Genomic DNA, 24722 nt, shown 5'->3' with positions numbered 1-24722 from the left:
TGTTCTCGATACTGGATTACTATTTCAACAGTAATACCATATGTATGAAACATCTATTAGGAGCTGTGAGGGAGAAAATGGATGTAAGCTGGGACTCCATACTTTTTAAATACAATTTTAAAAATAGTACATTTTTCAAAAAATCTGCGCATTCTATAGAAATGCACAAGAATTCATAGGAATAAATATTATGATAATTGTAATTCTTATAATTTTCCTTATTAATGGTAGATATTAATAGAAAAGCTATGTTGGAATGTCAACATAAAGAAGAAAATATGTCTAATACTTTTTAAAATGTAAGAAAACCTAATCAAGGGAATGAAAAGTAATCAAGGGCTTGAATAATTGAAATAGAATCAATTGGAATGAGAAAATGACAAAAATAATAAGTTATAAATCTTAGATAGTAGATTTAACAGAGCCCTGCATTCATTTTGTGTTGGTATAAAAATGTCTGCACTGAAATAATCGTTTTGTACATATCTTTTCTTCCCCCTCACTCTCTGGATGAATTGAAATCTGGAAGCCAGAGAAAGAATACTGAAATTATTCATCTATTTTTAAAATATTTACTTACAGTTATTCCTGTAGGCGGATTCAGTGGCATTCTGTTTATCTTGCCACATGTTTTATCAATTTGATTACTTCATAAAAAGGAAAATATGACAAATTTTGTAGGTCCCTCAGGTCTACTTTAAGCTATTTTTTGAAAATCTCTCTACACCACCAATACTAACAGTCAACAATATCATTTCTAATATGTTTAGAGGATCAAGTGGGATTAATAAAAAAATTATAGACGCCTTTGAGTGCTGAGAAAACTTGATAGTAACGTACCATCTATTTATTCAATTCTTCTTATCTTGACATGCTGAATGTCTGATAAAGAAGTAGATTTTCCACATAATTACATTATAAAATTGGTGTTAGTGTTTGAGTAGACAGAGGTACATTTCAAGAAATGCCATCTGATACATTTGATAAAACATTCCAGCAAATTTAAGGGAAAGGTTGTGTGTATTTAGAAGTTAACACTCACCATGCTGTAGAACTAAGTATTTGTTTTTTAATTATATATCTTAATAAGCATTTAACTAAATGTTTTATACCAAATACTAATAACAGGCTACACTGATATCGAATTACATTAGTTTATTTAGTTTATAAATAGTGGTGATTTCTCATTTCACTCACTCCCTTTAGTCTTTTTTTTCTAGTTCTCATTTTCAAATATGCTTTCTCTGTGTCACACCTGCAAACAAAGGACAAACATGCGTATTCCAACCTGCCTACCCTGGTGATTTCTATCAGCTGGTATCATCAGTATATAGAGCTGAAGAGTGAATTCAAAATTCTGTGCTATTGTGTTTCCTAAATATTTTGTAACCTGTGAAGCTCTTTTTTTAGACGTCTTTGAAGCTACCAGTGAAGTATGAATGGGGCTCCAGGATCTTTGTCCGCTCAGCTGGTGCTCTCAACCTCTTGACAAACAGAATGCTCTAAGAAAGTTATAAGGAGAGCGTTTCAAAACCAAGAGTTCTAGTAGTGAGTTGTTTCAGCACTGGGGTTATGTTACCACTGGGTGTTTTAAGGCAATGTCTATCAATATAGAGCATGTGTGTGTGCACTTACCAGAAGCCTACCACATTTTCAGGCTTCACATGTGTTCTACCTGACCACTTAAACTCCCACGGTTTGGAGTCTTTTAAAGCAGACCTAGTTTGTTCGAAGAAGTTCTGCTTCTGCAGACATATGGCTATAACTAGCTAATATAATTAATGGAAATATATTTTGTGTGAAAATATTGCATTTTAGTCCATGTGTATGGGAGAAGGCTCCCATAGAAGTATAATCAGTTTCTAGAAATATTATGTTCATTCATCATTCCCAATGAAGGTCCTCTACTATGTGATGAAAAGGGAATTTTTCCAGAAATGAGTCTGACATGTTTAAGAGAAAGTGGGGGGAAAAAGACTTTAATGTTAATTTTATAGCCATGTAAATTTACTTAGTGGTCTCTTCTGTATCAAAAATGTTTCCAGCAAATTAGGAATCCCACTGCATCTTAAGAAAATTTGATATTAAAACCTTTGACCATAGAACAGGTGAAGAAGGGGAGTATTTTATTGGAGAGTATGATTTTTTAAAACAAAAGAATTGTTTTAGGGTTTTTTAAATAGTAAGTTTACCTATGACCTTTATACATTAAAATGTATCTAATAGAGGAGAGATTTTGTGTACAACTTTTAGATAGAAAAGATAAAAATGTGGTTCAAGTTAATTGCTCTTAAAAATGAGCTCTTTAAAATTACTTTTCTTAGTAACCTTAAGTAGCTTCAGTGTCATACATCTTGCCTTCTCATGGAATCACTCTTTAAAAAAAATGATACCTTGATTTTCCTGTATATTAAATCATAATCAAATAATTATGATTTCTCATAAAAATCAAAGTATGAAAATACAAAGAAATAATTTAAAAGGGAATAAAATAAGAGTAGATATTCGAAGTATTACCTTCCCAGGTCACGTATGTCAACGTCCTGATCCATAAATTGGATGCATGTGCTTCTTTGTCTTTAGGAATATAAAAATCCAATGAATTGACCCTTTTCGAAGAATTCCTCTGCCTCTGACATGCTGCCTCACATAGATTATAATTTACATAATTACTAGCTTCATCCCCTTCAAAGACAGAGATGAGAGAAATTACTTGCATATTTCATTCAATTATTCGCTACCTACTAATTGCTAGACATTGCTTTGAATGCTGTGGTTTAAGAAATTAGCAGATAAATAATCTTCCCTCAAGGAGCTTATAGGGGCAGAAAGAAATGGTATACATACAAAATAGGTAAATAATTCATTATATCAGAAAAGACTTACTTAGGAAGGTAAAGCAACAAGGAGGACAGGGAATGAGGGTTAAGCCTGGAAGTTACAATGTTGGGTAGGATGACTTGTGTGGACTCTACTAAGAAAGTAATATTAAAACAAACACTTGAAAGAGGGGAGGGAATAGATGATTAAATATCTGGGAGGATGAGGATGAGGCAATGTGTATCTGGTTATTGAAGAAATAAGAGGTTTGGATGGCTGGATCACCATAAACAATTGTCAGAGTAGTAGGGGATGCTGTTACAGAAGTAAAGGAGTTTATTTGGATAGTTTTTACTTTGAGAAAAGTGAATTGCTAAGGGGTGTTCTGATTCAAAGAGTGCTTTAATACACTTTGAATTTATAAAGTACTATTTTGGTTGATGTGCTGACATAGATCAGCGACATCAGTTAGGAGACTATTGCAATATTCCAGGAGAGAGATAATGGGAACTTGCACAAGGGTTATAATAGTGAAAATAGTGAGAAATGGTTAGAATGCAGATACCGATTCACAATGAGACAATAAGAATTGCTCATAGATTGGATATGGAGGGTGAGACAAGGAAGAGAAGGGTAAGTCTATTCTTCGAGACTGAGAAACCAGAAGAATGCAACTGTCGTTGACTGTGATGAAGAAGGTCCAGGTGAAGAAGGATTGGGGAAGGGAGAACAGGTCCAGTATGTTTCCATGTGGCCAAGTCAGTATTCTTATATGGTAGAACAGGGTTAAAGATGTGGTTGCACCAGGGGAGATATATTTGCAAATGAACAGAGTAAAATTGGAATTCATGGTTATAATATCCATATTTTTATTAGTTTGACATTGAGAGAAAAATTTCATAAAATTGTGACCCAAAGATTTTGACGTATATATTTAAATTTGAAAGAAAACTCAGAAATCACAAGATAGAGGCTTATAATATTGATACTTCTTCAGTATAAGAATTTTAACTCTAAAAAGTTATTCTACCTTAATAACCTCATATTTGTATAACATCTTTTATATATAAATGATTATGATTGCACTACATTATCAAAGTGGATAGCTTATTCCCTTGAAAGGTTTACTTTTAGAAACAAAAAGACCAATTTATCTTAGACTAAATTAGTTAACAAACAAAAAATTTCTTTAGGGTACCAGTGTTTGAAGGTACTTTAGCAATACTTTAAAATCACAAGCATATTCCTTCTGAATAACATATACTAAGTTTCAAAATTAATGGGGTATATTTGTTTTCATTAAATTCAAATATTGATTTATATTAAAATCCTTATTGATAAATTGTATCAGAATTGAGATGGAATTCAGAACACTTCTTGGAACCATGGGTGCTCAATAAATGGTGCTCAGTTGCTGTTTTTTTTATATTATTTGTAGTGTCAGTGTTCATATTTAATACTGACCTTATTCTTTCCCTGATAGCTCTTGAACCATTAAATACTAACTATGCTCAATAATAACAGCATTAATAAGAGTGACACCAAAATTCGAGCATATATCAGGAACCTAGCACTTCATCAGATGTTTTATATTCAGCAATTTATGTAATCCACAAAACAAATATAAAACCTAATTTATTAGCACTTTAAAAATTTAGATGCTAAAGCCTATACATGTTAGGTGATTTGTAAAAAGTTGAATAGCAAAAATTTTTAAAAGTATCCAAGGCTTATGCTCCTTCCACTACCATGCTGTCTTGTAAAATTATTTTTAGCACAACTTTTAAACATGCTTTTTATGTGCACATATTTTTTATATACACAACTTAAAGAATTTATTGTGTAATTCATACTGTTGCTTTTGTATTTACATGTTGAACATACACACACACAAATACACATGCAATGTAAATCTCCTTGAGAGTATTATATCTTTTAAATGGATTATACTCCTATTGTATATCTTAGAGAATCCTAGGCATAATGTTCGCATTACATAAGTATTTGTTCAGTTTAAATGGGGAAAAAGGCTATTCTTAAAAAATACGTAAAAACCAAAGTAAATCTTTGAATTACACAATGTAACATATATATATATATATATATATATATATATACCCACATACATTTGTATATATGCACATATGTACATATGTATAAACACATACAATATGTGTATATACGTATGTATAGATTTTAAGGTATCGAAGATATGGAGTGAACCAAAAGAGTTACATGACTATTGGAACTGGGTTGGGGGAATGACTATTAAACAAGTTTAAATAAATTATGTACAAACAGCATGCTTCAATTAATTTGGGACATTTTAGTCTATACATTATGCACTCTCTTCTGACTGTCTCAAATAAAATATAGAATACTGCAAGTTTAAATGTGTACTACATGCTTAATCTTTTTTTCCTGGCTAATTTATCTCATGTTAAACACAATAAGGACTGTCCCTAAGGTGATGAAGAAGAAACAAAGAGTAAAAGTTATTTCTTATCACCAGCATTATTTTAGAGCTAAAATAGAACCCCTGGATGAGTTGTAAGGGTGGGTTACGCAGAAGGGCATATAGAACATGATTTCTGTGTGTTCCTGTGGTAGTAGAACAGTAGACAATTTTTCGCCTCTCTGTTTCTGGAGATTGACAAGTGCCAGGGAAACTGTGTATCACTGTGTGGAATTAACAATACTTTGTAATGATGATAGTCAGTGTAGTGAAAATTAGTTTTATATAAACATATTCCAGTTAATGTTAGTTACAAGAAGTCACACAGGTGCAAAGGACATAAGGGAGCCAGTTCTAAGCCAGAATTAAAAATCTGAGAATTCTATAATCTCACAATAATTTCTTTTTAATTTGAATTTTAGGTAGAAGAGAAAATATGATAGATTATTCCTTATATTTAGATGTCTAGAATATCTTTTCCACTTTTTTTCTTTAATAATTTGATTGCTACTCATCATCAGATTTTGGGTGGCAGTTTTCTAATATACAGAATAGAAATGGCTCTGAGGATGATTTAAATTGATTTACAATATGGATTTGTTCAAGAATTGCTAGATTTATTTCTACTCTCAAGGTAGAACACATCTTACCAATAATAATAATGTAGTGTTTTTAGATTTATTTAGAATAATACTTTATATCTGGACAACTTATTCATAATATTAATATTTAATAGAGATTGAATATTTCTGTTATCTGATGAATGTCAGCCCATTTTCCTATGACATTTTTGAAGTATATCTTATTAGGTATATCTAAAATCAAATAGAATGCTTGTATATCTTAGTCTCTCTTTGTGCTATATAGAACTAATTTTTAATGCAGAGTTGTAAGTGGTATTATGAAAAATTTACTAACCATCTATAGGAGTTCATAGTCCTAGAATGGGTCTGGAGATTAAAATGCTTATAGAAAATGAAAAAAGTTAGATGCTTCAGTGTTTTTTCTTTGTTTTGTATTACTGTAGGTACAGTTAAAAAAACATTTATTAGCAAGTTAATTTAATTTTGACAGATTTTTAAAAAAATTTTGAATATCTCTATTTTAATTTTTTTGCAAGTGTGATTATTAGACTTCCTAATGAGTTTTTTTCAGGTTAGGAGAATATGTTACAGAGCAATGACTCGACACTAAATAGAAAATTTTGAAAAGTAAAACACTAAAACTGGAAAGTTTAATCCAGATACCATGGTTTAGGCAAAGATCGTGAGAAACTTCCTCTCGGGTAGGGAAAGGAGCCCCCCCTCATTTAAAAACTTAATAGTTTGCCTCATTTCAAAAGCTTGTATTAATTTCTTGACTTCCTAGGACCCTTATTATTTGCTTAGGTAGAAAATACTATATGGAGTTACAGATTCTACTTGTTTTATGACTTTTTCATTCAGATCTACATAGTATAACAGTTAATCAAATAACAAAGATGGGACTTTCATAAATTTTTTTGACAGTATTTAATGGCTAATTTGTAGAGAAAATGCTTTCTTCCTAAGATAGCCATGATTAGAACCATATTTGAATGGTTAATTTTGTAATGCAACTAAATTGGGAAGGTTAGACAGTGAATTATATATTGGATACTACTTTATGTATTTGATGGATCAAATGTATATTGTCTTAAGTTTATTCTCTGTGGTCTCAGGTTTATAGGTTCCAAAACTTTTGGAAATTAAAAAGATTTCATATCAATACATTTATGAAATTATTTCTAATAGCCTTTCAGTTATAAAATAGGCTTTCTTGGGACATACTGATTCTCTACTATTACAGATGTTCTAACATAAACTTCGGTAGGATTTTTTTAGAAAAAAAGTAACAGTATAATGTCAGATGTACGCTTAGATTAGATTTCCTTTAAAATCAGTCCAAATACTTAGATTTTTTTTTTTCACTGGCTGGGGAAAACTGTTCAGAGTGAAATTCAATTTTCCCAAATAACAGTGATGATTGAATTTTACACATGCTTATTTTTACTATTCTAAATTATTTTAAATATTTACTGTGATAAATAATTTTCACTTTATTTCATTAGTTCAGTAAATGAGAATAACTCTGTTATGACATTAAATTCATCTTTTCATACATTATATAGCTGTAATGATATTGTATGGTCAACATCAAAGTTCTATTTTTTTTATTTTACTTCTATCTGTTAAAGAGAATTAGAAGACCAAGTGGTTTGTGTTAAAGCCAGTTCGTAAGAATGCTTATGTGTTCCTTATTTAATTTAATCATTTTCTTTCAGTGACCATGTAGAGCCATGTTAAACTGAAATGTTATTAAAGTGAAGTGCTCTGATATTTAGAATACACGATGGGGGTATGGGGAGTGTTAATTACCACAGAGTAAAGACATGGACTATGACATTTAAATGCAATGCTCTTTTCTTGTAAAGTCAGTGATAAAAAACCTAGAGATACAATCTCCCAAAGTGGTCCACAAATCAACTTATCAGCTAAGTAGCATAATTTATTTTGACTGCACTTGCAGGGAGAATGCAAATTTCAAAGCAAGCATACTTTTCTAAGGCAACATTCATGGATTGTTGCCTTTTGCCCAATATGATAGATGTTGTAATAATCAGCTAAATAGCAAAGAAGTGAGAAGACCAAAGCACTTACAATCGTTTTATTATGAGAACCAATTTAATAGGCATAGGATACAATTTTGCAAATAAACTTTTATACTAAGGATGTAATTAATATTATAAATAAAATAGTTTGGATGTATTTGAATATATGCTTTCCAAAATGTGTAATGCTATAAAATGTGAGCTGTGTTGTGTAGTCAGGGGATTTGAGGCCTCTGAGAAGACATTCTAAGTGTTATTATGTTGATCTTTGGCCAAGTTGTGGAGATGCTAGGACTATCTGTACCAGTATCAGAAAATAATGAACACTTTGTGAAATGATTTAGCAGTGATAGAAAGTATGTTGACCTGTTATTATCTTAACAAGCTCAACAGTTCTACACTGTCTTCAAAGATGATGATTTAACATTAAGAGCATATATGAATTTCTTAAGATATTTTAATAGTAATAATATGCAGTCTTTTAGAACTATGAATGCTGGTAACTGCGCATTTCAGAGCTGTATTGTTCTAATCAGAGTAAGAAACATGGTGAGTTATCAAGGATGAGGAGGGACCCAGCAAAGTAAAAAAAAAAAAAAAAGAAAAAAAGTAGAGCTAATGTGTGAATTTCCTAAACTGGAAGAAGAGCGAGGGAGAGAAAGAGAAAAGGAGAGACAAGGAAGAATTCTCTAAATGTGAAAATGTAAAATGGGACAAGCTAGCATGTTTATGTATTTAGGGGAAATACTTAATATCAGGAATGACTGTGATTCCCATAACAACTGGAATTAGAGTTAAATACTGAAGGAAAAAATGACTAATCCTTTAGGAATTCCAAGTAATGCAACCATTCAATCTCAGTCCTTCTGAGTATCTTCCTCAAATAAACCACCTCAAAATATATGAATCAGGGCCAAGTCTCAGTGGAGTATGGCAGGAATTCACATAAACAAGTAACATCTGAATGAGTTTATGTCAGAGTGAGGATTTTATAAATTCTGTACATAAAACAAACTTAAGAAAAATCAGTCTTACATGTAATGCTCTAAGACAGTCAGACGAATTTCATGAGATTAGGATTCAGCTGGATATACACAGAGCCAGAAAAATATTTGGGATGTTGTTTATGTCTCTTTTTACTTTTGCATTCTTCATTATGATATATTGCCTTTTTTATACTTACTTGGCCTAAGCCAGATTATTTTCAGAAGGTTCCTTTTGGTATACCTTCCAGAGATGAGACAATGCACAAAATATTTATTTTTTAGTAGTAACAGAAAGATAATTGAGCGAAAAATGAGAGGAACAAGCAGCTAACCCTGTTCCTATTGATGGTGTCTTTTAAGAAAATAATGTGGGAAAATAGCCTATGAAAGAAAATTTTCTCACACATATGACTTCAAAACTTGGCAATGAAACTCCATTGGCTAAAGTGTGTAGAATGTAAAATAAAATAAAATACACTTTCAGGAAAAATGGTAGGATTCAAAATAAAGAAATAAATTGAAGAAAGGGTTTTATAAAGTACATACTCTTTTTTAGTGTTACTTTCACAATGTTTTTTGAGTTTTATAGGAATTTTGTACATAGAAAACTAATATCACTATGCTCTTCAACCTCAGTTGAAATAAGGAATCATTATTTATATTCTTATTATGAAATTATATTCTATAATCTTTTTGAAGTCCTGTGGGACTTAATTCTTCTGAAGGATTTATATGACCCTGGAATATAGCCTGTAGAAAAAAAATCATCTTAGACTGTTACTTAGAACTTAGTGCCAGCTCTGAACAAAACTATGCCACTGATCAAGTTTATCTTTGGTGTACAAACTCCTTCCATTTGAAACATCTTCCTTTTCTTTGGTGACAATTCCCCTGCTCATTCCTCTGACCCACATACTTGACATTTTCTCATCTGTCAAACACAACTTACAGAAAAGGAAATCTGTGCTATCACCACTTTCAAAACTTTGATCAAGCACCTCCAGACATAGAATAAACTCCATGATGGTGGTGGTGATGTTGACTTTTGAAGTCTTTCCAGATCCGATCACATTTTATATCCTAATTTCTCCTACAACCCACTCAGCTCTGTACCTAATTTTAACACGTTCTGTCAATGATTGGACCTAGTATTAAATTAACATTATTCTCTAGAGTGATACTCCTTTCACTTGACTTGTCAATGTGTTTTCCAGTTTTTAGTAGTAAGGGGGGAAAAAAGCCAGTATTAAATTACATGTTCTCTCACTCTTATTTTTGTGCTGTTTCCCTCCCTCTTTCGCTTGAGTGCTGGAAGTTTTTTTATGAACAATTTTGTTTTACCATATTTGTTTTCAGTCTGTCTAATATTTTTCCTATGGTTTCATTTGTTAGCTAGCTAGCAATTTGAAGGTGTGGGCTATTATTTGTCCTTTATAACTTACCCATAGCAAGAAATACAATATGTGTATTAGTTATTGAGTGCCACACAACAGATTACCATACATTTAGCAGGTTAAAAAACACATTATTTCACAGTTTCTGTGGGTCATAAAACCAGGCATGGTTTACCTGGGTCCTCTGTTTCTGAGTCTCTCAAGAGGCTGCAATCAGCCAGGGATTGAGTCTCATTTGAAAGCTTGCCTAAGAAAAGATTCACCCCCAAGCACCTTTGGTTGTTGGGAGGGTTTAGTTCTTTTCCTGTCATTGGACTGAGGGCTTCAGTCTCTGGTTATTAGCAGGAAGCCCTCAGAGGAGGAGGCCTTTGCTAACAAAATTTACAGTCTCTTGTAGTCTAACCAAAGAGGAGAGACATCGCCTCAAGGTTGAGGTGTTCTATTGCTTAGAAACCAGTTGCTGAAGAAGGAGGGACTTAGACACCAATCTGTAAGGGCAGGGGTGGCACTGGGAGCCACCTTGGAAATTCCCGGTCATGGTATTTGCTAAGTTTAATATCAATCATTTACAATTTATTTTGCCCTAAATCCTTCCTGCTGCTTTAAATAATATTTGTGTATTCTACATTTCTTTAATTGAGTTCCTATTTGAGACATTCAAAGCACAGAAAAAACAGATGTTAGAACTTGATAGGTGGGAGTACCTTCTTCAACTCTGCAGCAAGCATTGGTTTAATCAGTTAACGTACCACTCCAGTTCTGCTTTGTCTCATTAATTTTTCTTTACTATTTAAAAATAATTTGAAGATACTTTATAAGTGAAACACTAGATTTTTAAATAAACAATTTCACCTTTAATGGAAAATTTTGATTTCCAGACTTTTCCCATTGTTTATGCTTTTCTTGGACACAGTTCTTGAGTCACTGAGACATGTTATGAGCCTTTCCAATTTGTAAGACATCTAGATAACTTACCAGTTATCCAAGCTTAGCTTAGGGGATAAACAAAACGCAACCACCCCCCTACCAAAAAACCCCGTAATTGGTCCTTAATCCCAATCTTATTCCCCAGAAACAAACCATGAGATCAAGGTTCACATGCAAGTAATTTATTAAGAAGATATTCCCAGAAGAAGAAGGATAAGGAACTAAATCATTACAGGGAAGGAGAAGAATCCAAGTAAAATGCAATTACAGGCAAAGATCCAGTCTCAGCCCATGCCAGGGGTTATCTGTGTGTAAATTATGCTTCAGAAATGGATCCAACTGAAAGCAAAGTCATTCGGGCTTCAGTACTTCCGAACCAATTATATATTGCTTAAGGGGCACCCCCAGAGTTGTAACTCCCAGGCACTTCAGTTGTCTGCAGGTGGGGCAAATTGGTTTCTGCAGTCTGAGAACAGCTTCCCAAAGAAAATCATAGCTCTATTTAAATGAACAAACAAATAAAAAACAAACAAACAAAAAAAGGGGGAAGGGCACAGGAATATAGTAGATGGGATCAGAGGGGTGGGGGTGGGGCACCAACAGTTGGATAGAAACTGATTAGTTATGACTTAAACTTGACAATCACACTGTTACTAATTAAATTTTGACTAATTTAAGTCTTCCCTGTTTTCTCCTTCCAGTCTTCTTTCTTTGTATTTTAATCTAAACATACCTCTCTTTATTCCACTAATCTTAGTTCCTCTTCTCAAATCTTAGCTTTAACTGGAAATCATCCTCTAGAAAATACTCCTCCCTTAGAAGAAAGTTCATCTTTTTTCACTTGTCCTTTTCCCATTCTCTGTCCTCTACCAACCTCACAAGTGACACCAAAGTCCAATGAAAAGCGGCAGAAATGTGTCCTTGTCCCAGTTTACCTTTAAAGCATCACAATGTAATCTTCATTCATTACATCTAAAAAATACATGTCATTTAATGCCTGTGGCACCAGACTGCAGACCACTTTTTATTGTCCTCTGATGATAATCAGCCTGACACTTAAATCCTGTTTCACTTTATTCCTATTTCTCCCATCTCTACTATTAACTTTGACAACCTAAATACTACTCTCCATCACACAATCACAAGAAGCTGTCCACAGCCACCATTATATCCAGAAAGCTTTGTTATCACAGGTAATACTTGGGATTATTTAATCAATGTGTACCTTTATTATTTAAAGCATATGTTGGATATGATTACTGTTCTGACAGTTAAGATTTTAGAAGACTTGTAGAATCTTCTTACCCTTTTCCCTGTATCTTGAGTCAACTGATTCTAGGACACAACCTTAGAAGTTTTAGAAATTTGAGTGCATGAATGAAAACTAAAGAGCCACAACATTTTAATTAATGCTTATCTTTTATTTGTGAGGATCCCACAGAAAGAGGGAACATTTATTTCCAAAAAGGGACATGTACATGTCTTATGATTCCAACAAAAATCACAGTATATCCAGGCTTCAACTAGGCAAGAAATAGAAGGTAGCTTCAGATGGTAAAAGGCAGTTGCAGGCAGTCATGAATCTTCCCAGAGGACCTGTACCTTGATGTGACGTATCTATCCTCGGTGTCCAATTGTTAAAAAATAAAAAGTCAAAACCTTATTGGACATTTAGAAGTGCCTTGCTATATTTAGGTGATCTTTCCCTGTCCACAGTTCAATCCATCTTTTCCCACCAGCACAGCTTTACTCAGATTCTATTATATGTATTATTTCTCCACATAATTTCTGCTTTATTATAATGATTATACTGTTTTCCTGACAAAAGGAAATACCAAGTCTTCCAGTAAAAGGGAATTGAGTCCCATGAGCATTTGTCCTCTACCTGCTGGAAAGGGTCTTGTACTTTAATAAATAAATCAGTGAATCAATAACAAATCAATAAGTAAATGGAAATAACAATACTATTTTCAAGGATCACGTTCATCTATTTCTCCTCTTTCTCTTGGAACACAAAAGAATTGCATAGCTTTCCTTCCTTAAATTTAGGTAAGATTTTTGATCAAGTGTTTAGGAACAGGATTCTGATTTTCTCATAAATTTACTGCTATGCTATATATATTTATCAACTCTTTTCATCACAAGTATATTGTATCATTAAGTGTGTGTGTGTGTACTCACTGTATTTTTAAAGAAACATTTAGAGTAGTGACATGTTGAAGCAGATGACAGGAAACAGCAGCAACAAAATCTATGAAAATTGTTGGCTTTAGCTACTGCAAAAATGTTACTGTTTTTATACTCCCATTTGTGGGTTTGTCACCAGTTGTGGGTTCTGGCCAGCAGAAGTCCCACCGAGATGGAATGAATTACTCAAGACTGTGGAAAAGTCAAGAGAAGGAGAGGGAGTCAGGAACCAACTCCATGAGCCTCTCAGATTTCTCATATTTATTGAGTACAGTCAAAGGAGGAATGCAGGAATTTAGGGAAGGACAGGGTGGGCTCACAATGAATACAAAGGCTTTGTTTATTGTTGGTGTTTGGCTCAAGGTTAGAAGACCCTTTTTGGTGAATCATGTTCGTGTTGAGCCTTTCAGCTTATCACGGCAGAATGTATGAGAATCAGCTGCTCTACAACTTGGACTCAGGTGGCTGTGCCTGTCTTAGGTTGCCCCCCTCAGGGGATCTTACCATCTTTGGCTAACCAGCCTTCTCACCTCTGAGTCTGCGGCTTTTTGTAAGTTGTTTACCATTCCAGCCCAAGGCTGTTTTGGGGATAGAAGACTAACAGCAGGCACGCCCAGCCCAGCGTTTATAGCCGAGGGCCTGGGTCATTGCTAAAACCTCAAGGCAGTTACCAAGCACATCTTCTTTAAGGAGATAAGCAGCTGGGGTCTGTTATAATTTGTTAACCCAATCATGGGCTCCCACACCCATTCATATTTTATAAGGACTAAATAATTTTGAAATTAAAGTCTCCTTTTTTCTTTTGCTAACAACTTTGAAATATCATTTTTTTCTCTTTTCTTGTTTTCCACCAAAATGGAAACAGTATTTTTTCACCAATGTAGTAACTGCCATGGTTCTATGCGGAAGACAGTCTGATTCACTATATTGTCTGCTCTGCGTGTTTTCCCTTCTCAGAGCTCTCTCGTGCTGTTTAATTAAGCCTTAATGGTGACTTGTTGAAATTCATTAATTTTCCTGAGATTATGACTAAATATATAGATCAAAAAGATAATATTTTCTAGAATTACTTCTGAAAATTTATATTTTAAATAAAGCTTCTACAAATATTTAATTTTTACCATTATTTCTTAATTATCTTACTGTTTGCTACTTAGGTTCGGTCTATTGATGTGTATAGTGGAAGAGTTCCTCCATCATGTTGTAGTTCTGCACATCCCTCCAAATTCATATTCAGTGACCACTCTCTTGGTATCTTGGAATTGGGCATGGTTGCAGTGTTTACACCATAGAAATGGGCAAACATTACAAACCAGGGCTTGATTTATTGTTTTGTTGACTGTCTAGATTTAGGAAAATAACAGAGAACATGGTATTGCAGATTAAACTTAAGTCTATCATATCTGTGGCCATTATGTTGTAAATAGCACCAAAAAGTGAGGAATTACGACAGCTCACTTTGAAAACAGTCTGATTTAGCAAAGAATTCTCTCACATCATTGGCAATTGAAGTTCTGATATGGGTTTTCATTGTTTCATGTTGTCTTACCTATTAACATGAATGACGATCTCAAACAATATTCATGTTGGAACTATGCTTATTAATCACCGACTTGAGTGATTTCTTTCTTATTCATTAATAACCAAGCATTATTCACAGTCTGATTGAAATTATCATTGGTGCCAGAATGAAAAAAAGTTTGTAGCAGATTTTGTGAGAAATAGCCAGTCACATTGCAGTTATACATTTTTTAAAGTGTACATATTTTTGTTACAGTTTGCTATTTATAAAATTATGTAAAGGAATACCAAAATCATCAAGTTAACACTCAAGTGGTATTGTGACTTTTATTAACATATATAGGCACACACACACAGAGCACACTCCATCCCATACATATTTTCCTTTTTTCAAAGAGCCATTAGTAACATGTACCGGCACATGACTGCCCTACGTTGTAGTTCAGGCACTCATTACCTCTCACTGGAGCACTAACATAATCTTTCACATCCTTCCCTGCTTTCCGTCTTATCACTACTCCCTGCTTTTTCTGAGCTTTACAGTCTAGTAATAAGGACAGGCTTATATTTCTCCTACACAGCTTGTGGTGTTCAGTAACTTCATGACTTTGTTCTTCATATTTCTTTAGGCTTTTCTTTTTTATTTTAACTAGTGAAATTCATGTATCATGGTCCAACTGAGGTGTTTCATGTACACAGTAAATGTTCCATTATTTATCCCTTGGTCTCATATTATTTTTGCTTTGCTTTAATTTATATAAATCTCAGTTTATTCAAACATTAAGTGGGCTCTCACTCTGTTCTGCACATATTTATTCAGGTCTCATTTGTGGCAGGTGTTGCTTTAGGTAGTAGGGTGGGATATTTTAAAAAGGTAGAAATTTCTGACCTCAGAAACTAGTGATGAGACATCATCTAGATTCGTGATGGGGTGTGGGAAGCCTTTGGTTCATTGTGAGCACATGTGAGTCAGCCTGGGCTGCTATAACAAAGTACCAGAGACTGAGTGGCTTATTCAACAACAGGCATTTGTATCTCACAGTTCTGGCCACCTTCTAGCTGCATCCTCATCTCCTGTGGGAGAGGAAGCTCTGGGATCTCTTTCTCTTCTTCTAAGAGCACTAATCTCATCATAGGGGCTTCCCCACCCTGACCTCATCTGAACCTAATGAAACCAAGACTGCAGGTGCTAATACCATCACATTGGCAGTTGGTGCTTCAATATATGAATTTGGAGATGGGGACACAAAAATTCAGTCCCCAGTAGCATTTAAACTTTAGTTGTGATGATGATGACATGATGATTCAGAACTAAATACTTTGTCCCTAAACTGAGCTTCTTTATGATTTTATGCACTTATGTGCCTTAAGAAGAAATTTCATCTTAGATTTCTCTGTAGATTCTTCATTGTCCTTCCCTTTCTCGGGGGCCCCATATGTTGGTGATCCATTACCTAGGGATAGGTTGAATATTAACAAAAGGAAAAATGAAATGGGTGTTATTGTATGTTTTAAGGTTACAGTCAATGACGTCCTTATGGGTTTACATGTTTAAGAACTCAGTTTATAGATCTAATGTTGGTATTTTGTTAAAGAATAACCAGTGGTTTGGATGAATTTTGGAAATAGAAATAACCAATTTCAAAACTGTAAAGTGGAAATATATATTGCCAGTTCAGATCATTGAAATCCAAAAATGAATTTAGTGATTTGTTCTAAGACACAACAGAGTGGTGACTGCTATCATTTCCTCTGATTAGTGCTCAGGGCAACTTTAGCTGAAAAAAGTTCCATTTCTATCAGACAGCATGTTTCTGAAAGCTTTTGATCATAAAGATAATTTCTTACTTCCTCTGCAAAATATTTAATATTTCCATTTACAGTTAACCAGACGTGATCATTGCTTAAGGACTTTTAATAGAAGTGAGATGATCATCAGTATTTCAAAACAGGCCTACTTCATTTTATTGCACTTTTCACTTTAATTGCATTTTTTTCTACAAATTGAAGTTTTGTAGCAACCCTGCATCAAGCAAGCTATTGATGCCATTTTTCCAACAGCATTTGCTCCCTTCCTGTCTCTGTACCACATTTGGTAATTCTCACACTATTTCAAACGTTTTCATTATTATTGTGTATGTTATGGTGGTCTGTGATCAGTCATCTTTGATGTTACTATTAGAACTTGCTGAAGGCTCAGATTATGGTTAGATATTTTTTAATGATAAAGTATTTTAAATTAAGGTACGTACATTGGTGTTTTGGCAAAATGTTATTGCACACTTAATAGACTACAGTATGATGTAAACATAGCTTTTATATCCACTGGGAAATCAAAACAAGTTTTGTGACTCACTTTATTGAGTAATAAAGTGATAATTACTTTATTGCAGTGGTCTGGAACTGAACCCACATTATGTCCAAGTATGCCTGTATAGCTACATATCTGTTACTAAGTCATGGGTTCATTATCACATAGTTTATGTATGTATATATACTTATATATATGTGTGTGTGTGTGTGCATGCATATATATTTACTTCATCTCCTTCACATATACTTATGCAGGAAATTTTATCACATTCTGGATGAAGAAAAATCAAGGTAATTGAAATTTTGCAAACCTATTTCAGTGGAGCACCACATCTTTTGCTTCATTCTAAAACAGACTATATATAAAATTACAATTTAGTAATGAGCTTTATTAAAGAAAATAAATGGTTTCCATGAGTAATGAGATCATAATAATTTTTCATAAATGACTCTAGCCAGATTTCATGTGAATTGACAAATTATGCTACAACTCAGAAGATTTAATTCGGCACAAGTCATAGAGTAGAATAAAACCATACAGTTCAAGAAAAGAGTAAATATTTAAATGAATTATATGGTCTTGAAATTTCAAATTATTGGCTACAGGAAATAGTGATAGAAATATATATAACATTTTTTACATAGAAAAAGCTTTGATTTTGAAAAATAACCTAAACTATCAAATTTTAAATATTTATCTCTCCGGGCTATTTATTGTAACTACTCACTGACTATATGTGTGTGTGTGTGTATGCATGCATATATACATATATGTATGCACATACATATATTTAAATATATATGTATGTATATACATATGTAAAATTAATGCATGTATATTCACTATAACACACATATATATATAATGTATATAAACATATGGTATGTAAAGTTTTAAATATTTCAAAATTTATAATATGTTCTAAAGACATTGATAATTTAAAATAAGGTCATATTTCAGATTAAGCATTATTGAATAAATGGAATAAGTAAGAAAACCATTGTTGTGCTAAATCCACCAAAAAGTTTCAGTGTATAAAATTTTTGAATATAATAACTATTTTACTAAAGGGATAAAACAATACTTGTTCCTTAGCCATTTAACATTAAGTACGTTGATTTTTTGTCTGTTTTAACATCACCATTTTTGTGTTATTGCTAGGATCTTTATGTGTTATTATCAAAATCAACTTCTAACCATGTGATATCTACATTAACCATATTTTGGTATTGCAGAATAAATAAATATAAAATGCTAAATATTATCATTTTACCGTTACTGTTCTTCTCCTTGAGTTCTCATGGTAAAGTAAAAAGGATGGTTGATCTCTCCTGAATATTTTGTAAACCTATTTTAGATAAAGGTAAGCAATATTTAGAGGCTGAGAACTTGTGGTACTGCTACTAAACCTTAAAAAAATAAAAAGAAATAATACCATTTACAAAAACATGGATGGACCTGGAGATTATCATACTTAGTGAAGTAAGTCAGACAGAAAAAGACAAATATTGTATGATATCACTTATATGTGGAATCTAAAATAATGACACAAATAAACTTATTTCCAAAACAGAAACAGACTCACAGACATAGAAAACAAATGTATGGTTATCAAAGCAGAGAAGTGAGGGAGGCATAACTTAGGAGTTTGGGATTAGCAAATATAAGTCACTATATATAAAATAGATAAACAAAAAGGTCCTACTGTATAGCACGGGGAAACTATATTCAATATCTTGTAATAACCTATAGTGAAAGAGAATATGAAAAAGAACATACATATGTATAAATGAATCAAATGCTGTATCATAGTAGAAACTAACACAACATTGTAAATCAACTATTCAATAAAAAACAGCATTAGTAATTTTGGATATCTGAGTATACCAAAATAAGTAAAAAAAATTCCTGCTCAAAAACAAGAGAGAACTTATTTTATTGGAAAAATCTCCTTTGTTGTTTAATTTCTAATCAATGCAGAAGAGCATTTGAAACCTTGACTGGTAAACATTCTTCTAACTTATTTACAAGGATATTCTTTGGATTCTTGTAATACAGAAGTATTCCTGTAGTTCAGTGTGGTGTATTTTGTCCTAGTGCTTTAAATCTGTTTAAAGAAAAAGCATTTTATTAATCTAAGCATGTCACATCAGATGAATTTTAAAAATATCTCATGGTCAGAATACTTTGGAAAGTTGTACATTTTCAGAATTTGGAAGGATTTTAGAAAATTTCTAGAAAATCTCTTTTCAGTGCCCACTGGAGAGGCCTGGAGAGTAGTGGTTACGAGTGCAGGACCCAGAGTCAGGCTTGTTAGATAGCAATGTTGGCTTTATACCCAATAGTCAACTACCCCTAATATGCGAACCTGGGTCAGGTAACTTAACTTCTTAATTTCTCTAAACGTGGCATTTTTCGCAGCAGCCATCTTACATAATTCTTATTAGGACTAAATAAACTGATACAGAGAAGGGGAGCCCTGGTTGATAAATCTGTAGATCGTGGGTTTATTCAGTGTAAGTTATCCTTTAGCCAGGAGTATCTTGCTAAGGACATTTCAGGTAAGATCTCTTCCTCTTAGCAAATTTTTATTGGTATGTTTACATTGAGATCCTGTTGCCAATGAGATTACACCAGGTATAATAATAATAATTTTAGAAAAATCCTGGGTCCATGTTTCACTTGACATTTATACCAGTTGTGTGACCTTAGATGAGAAAGCCCTCTTGCCTTTTTTCAGCTCCAGTTTTCTGAACTGTGAAAGGACATAGTAGTGACTGCTGTGACTGTCTCATAATGTTTGTGTTCATAAAATAATGTTATGCATTTTTGAAAAAATTTTGAGATATAATTGACATATGATATATTAGTTTCAGGTGTACAGTATAATTCTTTGCTCTTAAAAGTTGTCATCACAAGAAAACAAAATTGTAACTCTGGTGATGAATGTTAACTCAACTTACTTTGGTGATCATTTTGCAATAAATCACCAATTTAAAAAATTATTTGTTCCCAGTAAATACAGACTTCAGAAAATAAACACCTTAGAGTTGATCTCTTTAAGACAGTGCCTGTGTTTCATTATTTTTGAATTTGTAATTAAGGCTTCTTTTTAGTGTTAAAATAAAAACAATTGATTGAGGCCTTTCCTTGCAAAACATCTTTAATCTTTTTGAGATTTTGTTCCTATATTCAATTATAAATAAGCTGAATTTGAGCTTTTTAATAAAGAAGCTACACCTCCATCTAGAAATAACTAACACTTTAGTTTACTTTAAAATTCAGCATATTTCAATTATTTAACATACTTGTAGGTATATCAATTACTTTTTAAGAATGTTTTATAGCTAAGAATGTTCCTTATAATAGAAAACTAATTAAAACCTTAACCAAAATTGTTTATTAAATATTCATAGCTACCTGGGGAAAAAGCCTATCGAAAGTCTTGTCTTAACCAAGCCTGTTATGTCTGGGTCCTAGATGAAGAGAGGAGGTCAGTGTCTTCCTTCCCCGCTTTCACCGCTTTGGGTCATTATTTTGCTTCCCCAAAGAACATCTGATTATTTGAGATTCATATTGTCTCATTCTGCCATTTCTTTTTTTTTTTTTAGGTTATAACAGATATTTTTTCTCCCAATTTTACTGAGATGGCATTGACATACAGCACTGTATAAGTTTAAGTTATCCAGCATAATAATTTGATGTACATATCATGAAATGATTAACACAGTAAGTTAGTGAATGTCCATCATCCCATATAGATAACAAATTAAAGAAATAGAAAAAACAATTTTTTCTTGTGATGAGAACTTTTAGGATTTACTCTCTTAACTTTCATATATAATGTACAGCAATGTAAATTATATTTTATGTTGTACATAAATAAATACCCCTAGTACTTATTTATCTTGTAACTGGAAGTTTGTACCTTTTCACTACCTTTATCCAGTTCCCCCTCTCTTATCCCCCACCTCTGGTAACCAGTCTTACCTCTTTTTCTACAAGTTTGTTTGTTTTTGAAGTATAATTGACCTACGATACTGTTAGTTCCTGTTACACAGCATAATAATTCGATATTTGTATACATTTCAAAATGACCATCAGGGTAAGTCTAGTTATGGTATGTCATCATACAAATATATTACAAAGTTATTGACTTTATTTTCCACATAATGCATTTCATACCTGTGACTCATTTCTTTTGTAACTGGAAATTTGTACCTCTAATCTCCCTCATCTAATTCTTTCCTCCCCCAACCCCTCCCTTCTGGCAATCACCTTTTTGTTCTCTGTATTTATAACTCTGAGTTATATTTGTTCATTTGTTCTGTTTTTTAGACTCCACATATAAGTGAAATCATGTATTTGTCTTTCTCTGTCTGACTTACTTCACTTAGCATAGTATAATATAGGTTCATCCATGTTGTCACAAATGGCAAGATTTCCTTCTTTTTTATGCCAAGTAATAGTCCATTGTATATTCCATTCCAGTTCTGCCATTTCTGTCTCTGTCTTTTGCAATCATCTATGGGCCTTATGTGAATCTTGTGATTTATTAACAGTTTTGGAATCAACCTTAGAGTCTTCACCTTAATTTGTGCCAATTTTTGGAGTGACTTCAATATTCATATGACAAACCAGGCAGTGTTGTATATCTCAGTTCCATGTCTGAAATGATTAGTGTTTGCTGACGCAGGTAGCTCTTTCAATCAGAATATTTCTAAGCTTTTTATACTTTAAACGATGGTACCACAGTCCAGAATTTAAAACATAGCTATATTCCACCAACGAGCTTTATGTGCCAGTGTATTCTAGCAGAGAGAGTTCAGAAATAACTCTTATTATTCAGAAATAAATATTATGCTTTATTTCCTTTGCTGGTGCCTCACGAGAATCAGAGAAAGTTTCAGTTTCACATTCAGGAATTCTTTGTCTGAGAAATGGAAGTGAAATTCAAGGAAGCACTTGCTGGCCTGGTATGAAATATCCTCTTATAGCCTTCAAAAAAAAAAAAAAAAGAGAGAGAGAGAGTAGTTTTGGTTAGACCTATAATCTGCCATTTGGATAAGCTTCATTCTTGAAGACCTGTTCTGTTTTATGTATTAAGTAAGTATTTACTGAGCTCTTATTTGCAAGGCCCTGTTTGCATCGTGAATGAAAGAGAGAAGACCCTTGCTCTCAGAGAACTTGTGTTATAAACAAGTATAAACAAGTATAAATAAGTATAAACAAGTCAATGATGAAGAGTGACCTTCACTGAAGGATCGCACATTAGAACAGGGATATTGGAGAAAGAGTGAAAGGAGGGACAATTTGGATAGGATGAACAGGAAAAAGCTGTTTGAAATCAGGACGTTTGATAAGTGATTGATAGTAAAAATAGATACATTTCAGAATTTGGAGAGAGAATTTTAAGTAGAGGATAATTCAAGCCAATACCTTTAGGCAGAATTAAATTTCAATTATATGAGAAACAGAGATGTAACTAAGGTGGTTGGAGTTTAATAAATGATGAAGAGAGTTGTATGAAGGCTGACAGTCCAGACAGGAGATAGTTGAGGCTTGGGTCAGGGTAGTAGAAAGAAAGTGAGAAGAGTTCAGGGAAGGGAACAGAGAGACTCAGCAGATTTAGAGAGATGGAGTTGCCCCTAGAGTGGTCAAAACTAGGAAAAGAGAAGATTTGAGGTAAATAATCAAGATGTCTGTTTTGCAGTGTTACAGACTGAATTGTGTCCCTGCCAAATTTGTATGTTGATGTCCTAACACCTAGTACCTTAGAATATGACAGTATTTAAACAAATGGCCCTGAAAGGGATAGTTCAAGATAAAATGAAGCCTTTATGGGGGAGCCTTAGTCCATATCCGGTGTCCTTTTATGCAGAGAGAAAGATGGCTCACAGAGAAAAGACCACATGAAGACGTAGCAGGAGGGCAGCCCAGTGCAATCCAAGGAGAGAGGACTTAGGAGAAACCAAACCTCTGACAGCACCTTGATCTTAGACTTTCGTTGCTAGAACTGTGAGAAAGTAAATTTTTGTTGTAAAGTTACCCAGTCTCTGGTATTTTGCTTTGGCAGTCCTGGGGGACTAATACACACAGTTTGCATTTGAGATGCACAGTAGACAACCAGTGCAGATGCCAAGTAAACTATTGGCATGAGAAGATGCTAAGATGTGAAATTCAAATTTTAGACATTAGTGTTTCAATAAGTAACCAAAATTATCTAGATACTGTCTGCTGGTCTTAGTATCATTCCTGTGAATGTAAAGGCAAACTCTATTACTCATGTTTCAGCTAGGTTAAGAGAGAATCTATGAAAAGCTTGTTGGTTCTGTCAATTGTTTTCTGCAATGCCACTGATAGGGAAAACACAATATTAATAGAGTTCTAGAATTGATAAAAAGAGACATTCAGTTTCAGAATTTGGCTCCAATAATACATAGGTAGAAGCCTACCAACTATCAAGGATCAGTCGAAGAATGCTAATTTTTTATAAAGGTTAGATAAAATCAGACACAAAATCATCTTTGCAGAGATGATATGCAAGAATGGCTTTCCACTCTAAATCCATACAGTAGACTTGAAACAACACTACAAAAGTGTATCCTGAATGGGTTTCTCAGATACTCTGTTTAGTCTTTGAAAACACCAATCAAAGGAGACAGAAGGCATGGCTGGCAGAGTTGAGTGACAAAGCGAGGACTTCACACCTGCACAGCACTGAGAAAATCATGTTTAATCTAAGAAATTTTAAGTGAGACAGTGACCTCATGCTATGAGGTAAAAAGGATTTAGTTGAGTAAAGGTGAGGACTGTTTATCTGATTGGGAAAATTTATTATTTCCACATAAGAGAGTAAGATATTTGTTTAGTAACTCTGTTAATTTCTAAGGAGCATGTAGACCCAAAGAGATAAGTACCTAATATGCTAAGGAAACCATTTTCCTAACTCTGTTGGAAATTACCAAGTTGAAAATTTCAAGAAAAGCCGGTGCCTTATCCTGGCATTGAATTTAGAAAGCACTATCGACAAGATGACTGGATAAAGAAGTTGTGGTACATTTATACAATGGAATACTACTAGGCCATAAAAAGATAAAAATAACATCATTTGTGGCAACATGGATAGACCTGGAGATTGTCATACTAAGTGAAGTAAGCCAGAAAGAGAAAGAAAAATACCATATGATATCACTTACATGTGGAATCTATAAAAACAAAAATGAGACAAATGAACTTATTTACAAACATGAACAGACTCACAGACATAGGAAACAAACATTTGGTTACCAGAGGGATGGGGGAGATGGAGGGATAAATTTGGAGTTTGGGATTTGCAGATACTAACTAGTATAAAATGACCAACAAGTTTATGCTCTATAGCACAGGGAATTATATTCAATACCTTGTAATTCAATACCTATAATGAAAAAGAATATGTATATAATCATATGTATATAATCCTTTTCATATTTAATATATGTTTTAT

Source organism: Camelus ferus, chromosome 2, assembly GCF_009834535.1.
Source record: "Camelus ferus isolate YT-003-E chromosome 2, BCGSAC_Cfer_1.0, whole genome shotgun sequence".
Classification (NCBI taxonomy): Eukaryota; Metazoa; Chordata; class Mammalia; order Artiodactyla; family Camelidae; genus Camelus; species Camelus ferus.
The sequence above is the reverse complement of the archived record's forward strand: the minus strand, read 5'-3'. Positions refer to the sequence as shown.